We start from the raw sequence: 11,923 nt of genomic DNA, 5'->3' as shown, positions 1-11,923 counted from the left end.
AATAGTATGTACTGTGAGAATCTGGGTAATGTATCAAGCTTAATTCACAAAGGCATTTCAGAGCTAAGAGAATCCTTAGGTTGATGCTCTGTACTGCTAAAAGCCAAACTAAACCAAAGTAAATTAAAAAAGAAAGCTAACAATCAATGAGAAAAGAATGAAGAATCAATCAGAATGAATTGTATGCTGTTGTTATGCTGCTGTAAAGTTTCACTTTGGGTAATGAAAACGGAATAAATTGGTTATATGTGAGGAGAAAAGTAATAAGACTCTTGGCTCTGGGGAAAGGTAAATGTCTAATCAATCTACAGCATGCAGACAATTATTTCTTATATAAGAACTTGCTGAAAGAAACAATCATGAAGTAAAGCTAAGCATACTTGTGATATTTGAGAACTGAGATTTCAAGTATATGTTCTTATTGTGATGTGTTGCCCAAACAATTGTATAACTGTTAGTCTGAGGTGAAATATGTGAATGTGTCATCATGTCAATTTATTTTAATTAAATAAAAAAGGGGGAATTTGTGGGAAGATAGGTTGAAAGGCTAGAAGGCAATGTTTCCCAATGAATTACACCTGTACTGATTACTGAGGAGTGCAAACAGCCTTGCCTGCCCAATGAGGATGGGTGTTTTATAAAAGAGTGGGATAGCTGGCCACTAGTCACAGTCACACTGGCAGTTGGAGCTTGAGACTGAGGATCTGCTGCAGTTTGGGGTGGAGTCTGCTGTGAGGAGAGAAGGGACATGGGGCTGTGCAAGGGACAGATAAGGTAAGAAGTTGTTGTGACAGACAGGGTTAGGTGGCCAGATAAGGGACAGGCTGGGGTTTAGCCAGTGATGTAGAAGGAAGAAGGAAACTTGCAGAGAGGAGAGGAGTCAGAGCTGTGTGGAGCTGCCTGTGAGGGAAGGAGTCAGAGTTTCCATAGAGAAGTCCATTGAAATAAGGCATGAAAAGTTTTTAGTAAAGGACTGCTGATGATGCCAGTCATGTCTATCTCAACATAATTACTACATCCACCCATGTCTCAGTTCAATGTCTTTGTTTTTTATCCCAAGAAGAGCTTATATTTTTTTATTTTTACTCCATGAAGAAAAATGAAAAGCAAATCAAGGCCGAAAGAAAGGGATTTCCTTGTCCATGCCAGCTGAGGATCCATGTGCTTTGGTGGGAGGGAAGAACCTGTTTTGGAGGGGTTCCCACCCCCCTGTCTCCAAAATCTTGGTCTTTGCTCCAGTTCATCAGTATTTGGCTGCAGAAGACACCCTTGGGCAATAGGAAATAAAAACCATGGAATCACTGAGGTTGGAAAAGACCTCCAAGACCATTCAATATTCTTTGATGCCACCAGAAGATAGGACTGGATGCAGAAGATTTTTTTGGGTTGAAAGTCAACAAATCTGCTCTCCCCAAGGAATTCCCAATGTCAGTTTGGGTCCCAATGGACGTTCCTGCCCCTGCATTCATCCAGGTGTCCACAGGGAGCCAGGAAGATGTGGAGCCCCCCCAGCCAGGTGTCTTCCCAACACGGATCACCAGGGTCACTGGGGAATCTCCAACTGATGCCCAGAGAGGCTGGACAGAGTTAAAGGAGTCAAGGAGGTTTTTACTAAAAGGCCTTCAAAGGATTCACCTTGGGCAGCACAAGAGCCCGGCCGTGGCTCTACCCAAGATGGACGAGCGGTCACAGATTTCCACACTTTTATCAGTTTTGGTCAATTTACATCTTGGGGTTAATTGTCCAATTAGAGCTCCAGGTTATGAAGTCTCATTCACCCAGACTGCTCTCCTCAATTCATTGTTGTTCACAATTTTTGGGCCTGAAGCTGCAGCGGTGTCCTTGGCTCTCAGGCTGGAAAAAGATTGTTTTGTCTAACTAAGCTGTGAAGAGAACTTGCTAACACTTTATTTGAAGTTCAGAGTCACGCACTAGGGCAGCACAGAATCTGAAAAATATGAAAGTTGAAAACTAAGGCATCTTTTCCCCCCTTTAAAAGCTTAACAAGGCCTTTACCTTGTCAAGTCTCTATTCTAAATATCTGCTAATAATAGGTGTTTAATAATGGATAAGTATCTAAAATATAGTAAATAACAATAAGAAATATTTATCAGCAGATAAATATCTAATAATATATAAATATCTAACAGTAGAACTGTCTTGCACAGTTGGCTATCATGCAAAGAAGAATAATGATTGTTATGAACATTTCTTTGGGCATAAAAGAGGAATAATTGAAAACATATTTTTATCTGCATCAATCTCTGTTCTTTTAGTAGTTTCCGGAGCAGAACCCTTCTTAACTCTGGAGCAGTGAATCCAGGGTCCTTTGCCAGCAGCTTTGACTGCAGTGAAGGTGGTCAGCAGGACTTGGAATGGTCGTCTCCACTTGGCTTGCAGAGGATCACTGTCCCACCATTTCACACAGACCCAATCTCCAGGCTGGAAGGGATGTGCAGGTGTGTCCAGTCCTATGGGTCTGGATAGCAGGATGTAATTCTGGAGCTTCTGCAATGTGGAGCCAAAGCCATTAGATATCTCTGTGAATCAAGTTTGCCCTTCACGTGAATTTCACCTGGAACATGTGGAATCTGATATGGCTGCCATACAGTATTTCATAGGGACTGATGTTATCCCTCCACCTCGGTTGGATGTGGATACTCAGTAAAGCTTCAGGCAAGGCTTGAACCAATGTCATGGATGTTTCCTGACAAAGTTTGCTAATTTGTGTTTTGAGGGTCCCATGCATACGTTCAATTTCACCACTTGCTTGGGGTCTGTAAGGTGTGTGCAGATCCCAAGTAATTCCCAAAATCCGGCTCGCTTCTTTAACCACTGTTGTGACAAAGTGCTGTTCCCTATCTGATGACATCCCCAAGGGAACCCCAAACCTCAGAATTACATAATTGAGCAAAACTTTCACTCCTTCCTTGGCTGTGTTAGTGCAACAGAGGAAAACTTCCGGCCATCCACTGAAAGTGTCAGCTAATACCAGTATGGACCAGTGTCCCTCTTTGCCTGGTAATGCTGCAAAATCTATTTGCCAGTAATCTCCAGGAAGATGCCTGGCCTTTGTTACTCCTAACACAACTCTTTTCCTCATATCAGGGTTGTTTCTACAGCAGATTTTATATTTGCTCACTACTGATTGTACAATGTCAGTCATTCCTTTTCCTATTATTACCTGTTTTAGATGTTTCAAAAGATTTTTCAACACAAAAATGTTGAAATGTTTTCATGTCCTCTCTGGGCTAGCTGCCATCTGTAAAAAGCTCCCGATCTGGATTTTCCAGGGGCACGTCCTTCAGGTCTGGCCAGCTGGAATAGACCTCTTCAATTGTCTGCAAACAGTCCTGATCAGGCACATCGTCAGTTAAGGTGGAGGACAGAAACATGGCAGGCTTAACAACAGAAGTTGTTCCCAAGGTAACACCATCCTGCTCTAATAACAGCCATTGGTATTTAAGCATCCTATTCCCGGCCAGCCAATGTCCCCCCTTTAGTTTGTGTACAGCTGCTGTGGCATGGGGTGCATACACTACAATGTGTCACCCAAGTGAAACACTTAGTCTTAGAGAAATTAGGATTAGTTAAAAGTTAGTTATTTACTAGAGTTTATTAAACGGCGCTGAATAAACATAGGCCTTGCTGAAAATAATTAAGAGTTAGAAGAAACTGGCCTTCAGATGGTTATCTGAAACTTAAATAATTTATTGACTGTCATTTTATGTTTGCTCAGCTGTGCTTGCAACGGGAACAGATGAAACTAGTAAGTAGTTTCAATTGCAAGCAGAAACTTATTCAAAGTCATGAAGGGAGGGAAAATTTGAGTTCTCCCAGAAGCCATTTGTATTGTCGTCGATAGAAAGGGTCGAGAGTTCAGGGCGAGGAAGACTCGCCTTTCTTCCTCTTTTTAAGACCCCTCCCCACAAAAACGACCCCAGACTTAATTCAAGAAGCCAACCACGCATGCTTAATAGCGATTCAAGCTAATTACCACAGGAAGCGGGGGGATGGGAGAGGCTGGTATTATGAATTTGTTTGATGCTTTTGTCAATAAATCGACTCTGTGATCACCTGTAATTTTGCAGTGTGTATTGGAGGGTTACCTCAGGCTGCTGCCCAGCACTGAATAAACATACACTTTCTAACTTTAAATTGTTAAAGAGTCTTTTGTCCGTCACAGTTGGGTATCAGTAATAGGCCAATACTCTTATTTTGGTAAATCATTTGGTGACCGCAGCAGGACTCTCTTCTCTCTGGCCGAGGGCCAGCGAGGTTCGGGATCCCTCTTGGGCGCCCACCTGGGATCTTCCTAGGAAGAGGGCTCCTTTTCCTCGCTGGCACCCCGGGGGAAAGAACGAGATCTGCCGGAGATACGGACAAAAAAGGTATGTTTAAAAATTAAATATAACCACTTTTAAGAAAGGCAAACTTATAAGATGCTGCGAGATGTCAAGCGCGCAGTGAAAAAGCCTGAAGTGGATTTGTTTGTAAGTTTCCGTGGAATTTGGCAGTGGTTTGTGTTCCGGGTGAGATCAGTAACAGCCCCAGGAACTCTTGTCCCGAAGCGGGGCCGGTGGCGGCCGCGGGGAGCGGAGCTCGCCCGGCAGCGTGGGCAGAGCTGGGGCAGGGCAATAACAGCGTTCATGGCAGGGCTGTGGTACGGGAGCTGTGGTGGCTCCAGTTCTATCTGTGGTTTAAAAGCAGCGTGGTGGGCTTTAGCTTGAGGGATCCGTCACGAGTGGTGGTGTGTGGGTGACTCCATTTTTGGGTTGCAGAATATGGTGATCACAGTCTGTGTGCTCCAGATGTGCGTGTGTTCTTGAGCGTGTGGATGGAACTTGTTTTGTGTGCTTAGACTGTGGGTTAGCGGTGTGCTGTATGCACTTTGGTTTGTGTGGTTTTGGGAGCATGTTCGCAAAGTATTGTATGTGTTTTGAATTTATGTATGTGTAGGTTGTGGAAGAATTTTGAGATTTGCGGCTGATTAGCAGAAGGGATACACCCGGGAGGGCGGAGGAACCCAAAGCACCTGTATTACACTTGAATCGCGGGGGCTGGGGTGGTGTGTGAGCTTTGGCTGTGTGTGTGTGAGCTTTGGCTGTGTGTGTGAGCTTTGGTTGATGCGTGTGAGCTTTGGCTGTGTGTGTGTGAGTTTTGGCTGTGTGTGTGTGAGTTTTGGCTGTGTGTGTGTGAGTTTTGGCTGTGTGTGAGAGCTTTGGCTGTGTGTGTGTGAGTTTTGGCTGTGTGTGTGTGAGCTTTGGCTGTGTGTGTGAGTTTTGGCTGTGTGTGTGTGCAAGCAGTGAGATTGTGAACGGTGTATTACCGGGTGAGAGCGGCAGTTTTGTGTTTAAGCTGTTTGTGTTGTGTTTAAAGGAAGCGAGCAGTGCGGGTGCGGTTTGAAATTACATCCGGCACAGTCGGGAGTAACCCCGGTACCCGGTACTGCGGGTTTGCAGCTTTGAGCAACATTTCTCGGTTTCCGTTCAACCCCGAAGTTTTAATTGTGGCTGTTTTAACTGCGAGAAAATATAGTTAGTTGTTTGTGAGGCTTCAAAATCACCAGTGTGTGGGGCACTATTCTGACAATTGTTGTTGGTCCCTAGGTGCGGAGGGGAGAGGCAGCGACGTGAGTTCAGAGCTACCCTCCCCCCGCAGAGGAATTGTGCCTTGGCCGAAGTTTGCCGGATTTTCGGCGTGGCTTTGTGAATATTCAGCCCAAGGTACAACGAGAGAGGTTTGGTTTGCCAGCGAACTGTGATCAGAAATTTGAAGGGGGAGAAAACGAATTTTTGTTTTGAATTTTGCCATTTTGTAAAAGCGTTGTGATTGAAGTGTTTGGAAGTGTTTGGTTGTGATACATTAATTCCTTTAGAGGTGAATAAAAAGGAACTTTTTTTTTTTAGTTGTGTAGTACGCATTGTGAGTATTTTAGAAAGATATCGCCATTTTGTGTGGAAAGGTTTCATTCTTTAGGCAACACAGCCATCTTGTGTCAAAGATTATATAATTGCAGAGCTTAAGTGATTTGGTTCGCTGCTTTCACTGTTAACCCTTTTCCTTCAGTTGCTTTTATTTATTCCCTTTCTCTCCTGCTGGTAAAATTATATGCCTAGGAATAGAAGGTTCGGGGAGGGGGATCCCAGGCCAAAGGAACTTCCCTGTCCAAGGGGGAGCTGTGACTGTAACCCGTGGGTTGTGTTTCGTTGTGTAATTTGTCGAGAACTGTGGGTCTGGCAAGTACACAAGTGGAGGATGCCTAGAAATGGAATTTGCGATCTTTGTCACAGAAAGGAATAAAAGGCTACCCAGATAGTTATATGGATTTTATTGGTCACTGGTCAGGAGGCACACGGTAGCAATAGAATATTTGAGCTGTTAGAAAACGGGATTTCAGGAACCCCACAGAAACCAGCACAGATCCTTAGGGGTGAGTGTGCTCAGTGTACCTTTGTACCTGATTATCACCAGGTGAAGCTTCGGAGTTGGGACAAGATTAAAAGGCGTTGAGAGAGGAGGAACTCTGAGCACGGGGGCGAGTGAGAGCAGAGAGATTCCTAAAGACAGCCCCTTGGGATGTATTTTGACACGTTGGAAAGAGCTGGTGGGCCATGGTGGTACAGAAACCAAGAGAGAGTTTGTTAAGCTGTGCCCGCAGTGGTGGCCACTTTATAGACTTGAGGAGGGGTGAAATGGCCACCAGCCGGGATGCCTGACTATGAAACTTTGTTACAGCTAATGCTTTTACTTAGGCGTGAACAAAAATTGCAGGAGGTTATTATCCTGAAGTTTTCCACCCTTTGGAATCACTACAAGTGGCAAAGGGATTGTGGGATTAGGCCACCATCTGACCCTTCAGTGTTGGCTCTGGAAAAAGATAATAAAGCTAACAGGGGAAAATCCAGGAGATGTTGCAGTAAGTGTTCAATAAATCAAAGATGCACACATCCTGACAAGGAATATACTACGGAAGCTCAGGAAAAAGAAACAGAAGAATTGCTTAAAACACCCTCTAAAAGGCAGGAAAGGGGAGGGGTGATAGAGAAAGTAGATTCAGAGTAGCCATCAACTCCAGCCTCTATCCCCACTTCATCCCCTGCATCACCTTCCCTCGGGAGAACAGGAATTAAAGCAGGATTTCCCACCAACTCCCAAAGCATGAGAGCCAACCTGACTGTACCCACCGTCACCCCCAGTGACAGTGAGGAGGAAGGGCCCTCCCCACAGGGTCCCACAGCATCAAGGACCTGAAAACAAATTAGAGAGGCTCCTCTGAAGGAGAGAGTAACCTCTGAGGGAACAACAGTGCCAGTTAAAGTTCCCTTTTCTGCATTGGATCTGGATTCCTGGGAAAAGATTGCTAAGAGTTATCAGAGCGATCCAATGGGTGGTGCTAAGAGAATGAAGTTTATGGTTAGACAGCACAGGCCTGGTTGGACTGACCTCCAGCTACTGCTTGATTCTCTAACAGACTCAGAGAAGCAGTTGGCTTTGAAGGTGGCTAAAGATCTGGCCGAGGATGATTGCAGAACAACACAGGAGGATGTTAAGGATTTATTTCCCCTTCAGGATCCAGGCTGGAACCCTAATAGGCCAGAGGAATCAGCACAGCTAACAAAATACCAGGAATTGATAGTGAAGGGGCTGGAGAGAGCAATTCCTAGAACCATGAACTGGTCAGCCCTGTATGCTATTAAACAGGGTCCCTTCTGAATTTCTAGACCAGTTGTGAGAGGCAATGCACTGACACACCACCCTGGATCCTGAATCCGCTGACAGAACACAACAGTTGGTAAACTTGTTTTTAGGGCAATCTACAAGTGACATCAGGCTCCAGAAGATCTGGGGCCCAACGAGCTGGGGCTTAGAGACTTTGCTGGACAAGGCGTGGAGAGTTTTCAGCAATCAGGAACAGGGGTGTAAACCACGCACGAAGAAATAAATATCAATAATACAGGAAAATGTAAAAGGGAAACATGAGCAAGATGCCCCAAAACAAGGACCACCTCGACCAGGAAAAAAACATTTTGCTAGAAATTTGGACACTGGAAAAAACAGTGTCTAGAACTAAGAAGGGGTGACAAACAGAGAAAAGGTGACCGAAAAAGGGGTGGTGGCTCAGGTAAAGGAGGATTGAAGGGGACCAGAGGGCCCTACCCTAGAGGGGGAATTCATTGATTTTTGTACTTGCCTAAAGCTCCATCTGCACTTTAGGGCAGGGATCTGCTAGAGCAGTTGGAAGTAAAAATATTTAAAGATGGGAAAATTAGTTTGGAGGTAAAAGATCAACAATACATGGAGTTGTTAAACTTAATGCTAGTAACCAGAGAAATTGAAGCTGAAAATGAAGAAGGAATTTATTAAGAAAATAACGGATCAGGTGTTCCCTGGAGTGTGGGCCTCTAAAATACCAGGGAGGGCAAAGAATGCTTTACCAGTGCAAATCAGGCTCAAAGAGGGAAAACCATCAGTAAGGGTCAAACAATGTCCTTTGAAAAAGGAATACAGAGAAGGGATCAGCCTAATCATTGAGAACTTTTTGCAAATAAGAGTATTAAAAGATGTCAATCTGATTTTAATACTCCTATTTTGCCCATGAAAAAGACTGATGGATCATATAGGTTAGTACAAGATTTAAGGGCTGTTAATAAGAAAAGATTTATATCCAGTGGTTGCCAACGCTTACACCTTGTTAACTCATTTAACACCTGAACTAACCTGGTTTATCCTTTTAGATTTGAAGGATGCTTTCTTTTGCCTCCCTCTCCACAAAGCCTGCCAGAAAATTTTTGCATTTGAATTGGAGAATTCCAAAACTGGACATAAAACTCAGCTCACATGGTGTGTACCACCCCAGGGGTTCAAGAACTCCCCCACCATATTTGGAGAGCAGCTGGCAATGGATTTGGAGTCTTGGGAATCCCCACCAGGAGAAGGACAGCTGCTTCAGTATGTGAAGCATACTGGATGTATGTGTCATCCAGTACGTGGATGAGCTCTCAATAGCCACCCTGACCCAGCAGGCACGTGTGGATTGCACAGTAAGCCTCCTAAACTTTTTGGGCCTGCAGGGGTATTGGGTATCCCAAAAGAAAGCCCAGATGGTGAAGCAGACACTTATTTACCTGGGCTATGAAGTGAGTGCAGGAAAAAGGGCCTTGGGGCAAGACCATAAGGAAGCAATATGCCAAACCCTGAAACCCCAGACAGTGAAAGAACTGAGAACCTTTCTAGGCATGACAGGGTGGTGCAGACTGTGGATTTATAACTATGGACTGTTAGTTAAATCCCTGTGTGCCTTAATCAGGGAAGGGAGCAGGGATCTTCAGGGGACAACAGAAGCATCACGAGCCTCTGACCAGCTAAAGGGACTCATGTCAGCTCCAGCCCTGGGACTTCCAGACGTGAGTAAACCATTCTTTCTGTTTGCTCATGAAAACAAGGGATTGCTCTGGGAATACCAGCACAGGACCTGGGCCTGTACTGGAGGGCAGTCTCCTACCTCTGCAAACAGCAGGACACGGCAGCCAAGGGGTGGCCAGGGTGCCTCAGAGCTGTTGCTGCAGTAGCACTGAACACCCAAGAGTCACACAAATTCACCCTGGGCCAGAAGATGACTTTGTTAGTATCCCACACAGTGTCTGCAGTCCTGGAGGTGAAAGGGAGGCATTGGCTTTCCCCACAGAGATTCCTGAAGTACCAGGCCATACTGGTAGAACAAGATGATATTGGAATTGTGGTAACTAACCTTGTGAACCCAGCTTCTTTCCTTAGCAGGAGTATGGGAGAACCAGTGATCCATGACTGCCTGGAGACCATTGCAGACACCTACTGCACTCACCCGGATCTGCAGGACACCCCTCTCGAGGACGCTGAGACCTGGTTCACTGATGGGAGCAGCTACATCATCAGTGGAAAAAGACACGCTGGGTATGCAGTTACCACAAACAGGGAGGTAATAGAGTCTGGAACATTGCCAACAAACACCTGCACAAAAAGCTGAAATAATCACCTTAACCCAGGCCTTAGAGCTGGTGAAAGGAAAATAAATTAACATTTATACAGACTCAAGGTGTGCATTTGGGGTGGTTCATGCACACGGAGCTATTTAGAAAGAAAGAGGACTGCTGAACTCACAAGGAAAATATTAAACACACACAAGAAGTACTAAAACTATGAGATGTAGTTCAGTTACCTGAAAAGGTAGCTATAATGCACATCAAGGCACACCAAAAAGTGAGCTCTGAACTGGAAGAAGGAAATGAGCTGGCGGACAGAAAGGCAAGAGAAGCAGCTAAAGGTGAGGTAATTATTAAAACAATTGAGGCAGCTTTAATTCCAGATGGGCATATCTCTATTGAAGGTAAGCCAAGATACAATAAAAGGGACAAAAAGCTCATTAGGGAAAAAAATGAAAGTTATAATCAGGAGGGGTGGGCTATTCCAGAGGAAAAGGAAGGCTTGTGATCCCCTCTTACATGTTATAGTTATTAGTGAAAAAGGAACATGAGAAAACACATTGGGGAATTGATGCTCTGTGCAATTATTTGAAAAATTGAATCATCGCCAGAAACTTACAAAGCGCAGTAATTCAGGCGACTCGCCAATGTAGCCTTGCCTCCAAAGTAATCCTAAAAATAAACCCAAACCAAAGCCTACACAAATTAGAAAAATTCTATAGACCTGGGCAGCAATGGCAAATAGATTTTTCAGAACTACCCAGGAGAGGGGGGTACTGATACCTGTTGTTATTAACAGATGCCTTTACAGGGTGGCCAGAAGCTTTTCCTACCAGAACTGCTAGAGCATGAAAAGTAAACAAAGCATTGTTATTAGTAAAATAATTTACTAAATTTGAAGAAGGAGTGGGGGATGAATGATGATTTTAAAAAGTTAAGATTTTTGCTAAGGATAAAAGTAGTTCCCATCACCAAGATGTAAGTTGGGTAGGTAAATGCTAAGTTAACAATTACTGGATGCTTAGGCAAGAGCTAATTGGTATAATTATCTGCTATTATGAATTTATGTATAGAAGAACATAAAATAATAAACCGTTAATCACAAAGCACGAGGCCTTGGATTGTTCCAGAGGGTCACTGAGACCTGATGAAGACTCTCCTGACTTCATCCATTGAGACCACTGACCCATTTCGAGACCACCGACCCAATTCAAGAGAAGAACTGCGCACGCGTGAAGGACGAATGGGCTCATTTTAATATGGGGTGGGGATGGGAGGTGCTGGGGTTATGCACATGTATTGTATGTAAGATCTTGGGCAATAAATAGAGGGCGAAGAACCTTGTTCGGGGCGGTCACGCCTTTGGGAGGTGACTCCCGTGCCGGTGAATAAACACACCACTTTGTAACTTTAATTAGTTACAGCGCCTTTGTCCGTGAGTATTCCGGTTTTTAACGATTCAGGGGGACAAACTGCGGTCACGTGGGGACACTGCAGGGACATCGTAGTGACCCAAAACAGGACAGGCGACCTCAGGGTGGCCCCGATGTCCCCAAGGCAAAGGCACCAAGGTTCCCAGTGTCCCTCGGGGTGACAGTGCCACTTCCATGTCCCCACCCTGTGCCTGCATCCCCGGCCACCTCCAGCTTTCGCATCACCTCCTTGTGTCCCTCCACCAATGTCCCCAAGGCCACCACGATGTCCCCGAGGGCCCGGCCAGCTCTGGGGAACCCCTGTCGCCGTGTCCCCTACATGTCACCACCAAGTCCTGGTTAACAGCATTCACCAAGTACCCCAGGTGCCATGTCACCGTGTCCAGCCACCCCTGGACATTGTGATGACCTTGCTGGTGGCCGCAGTGGCCTCGGCACTGGCCCTGGCCTTCGCCACCCACTGGGCATGGTCACGCAGGTGCTGGGCCATGGCCCGGTGCTCACGGGCAATGGTGGCCAGGTGTCACC

The 11,923-nt window shown here is 45.2% G+C and overlaps 1 long non-coding RNA gene across 2 annotated transcripts; it reads left to right on the top strand.

Annotated features, from left to right (window-relative positions):
• Window positions 1–4,449: 4,449 nt before the first annotated feature.
• Window positions 4,450–11,350, top strand: LOC148218202 (uncharacterized). 2 transcript variants are annotated; one of them, XR_015800547.1, is made up of 3 exons: window positions 4,450–4,493; window positions 5,610–5,726; window positions 8,739–11,350. It is a non-coding gene; the product is annotated as an uncharacterized LOC148218202 (long non-coding RNA). The 2 variants fall into 2 exon arrangements; XR_015800548.1 differs by having other exon boundaries at window positions 7,475–11,350.
• The last annotated feature ends 573 nt before the right edge of the window (window positions 11,351–11,923 follow it).

This window comes from Sturnus vulgaris, unplaced genomic scaffold (assembly GCF_052056855.1).
Source record: "Sturnus vulgaris isolate bStuVul1 unplaced genomic scaffold, bStuVul1.hap1 Scaffold_194, whole genome shotgun sequence".
Lineage (NCBI taxonomy): Eukaryota > Metazoa > Chordata > Aves > Passeriformes > Sturnidae > Sturnus > Sturnus vulgaris.
This window is presented reverse-complemented; position numbering and strand designations above follow the sequence as displayed.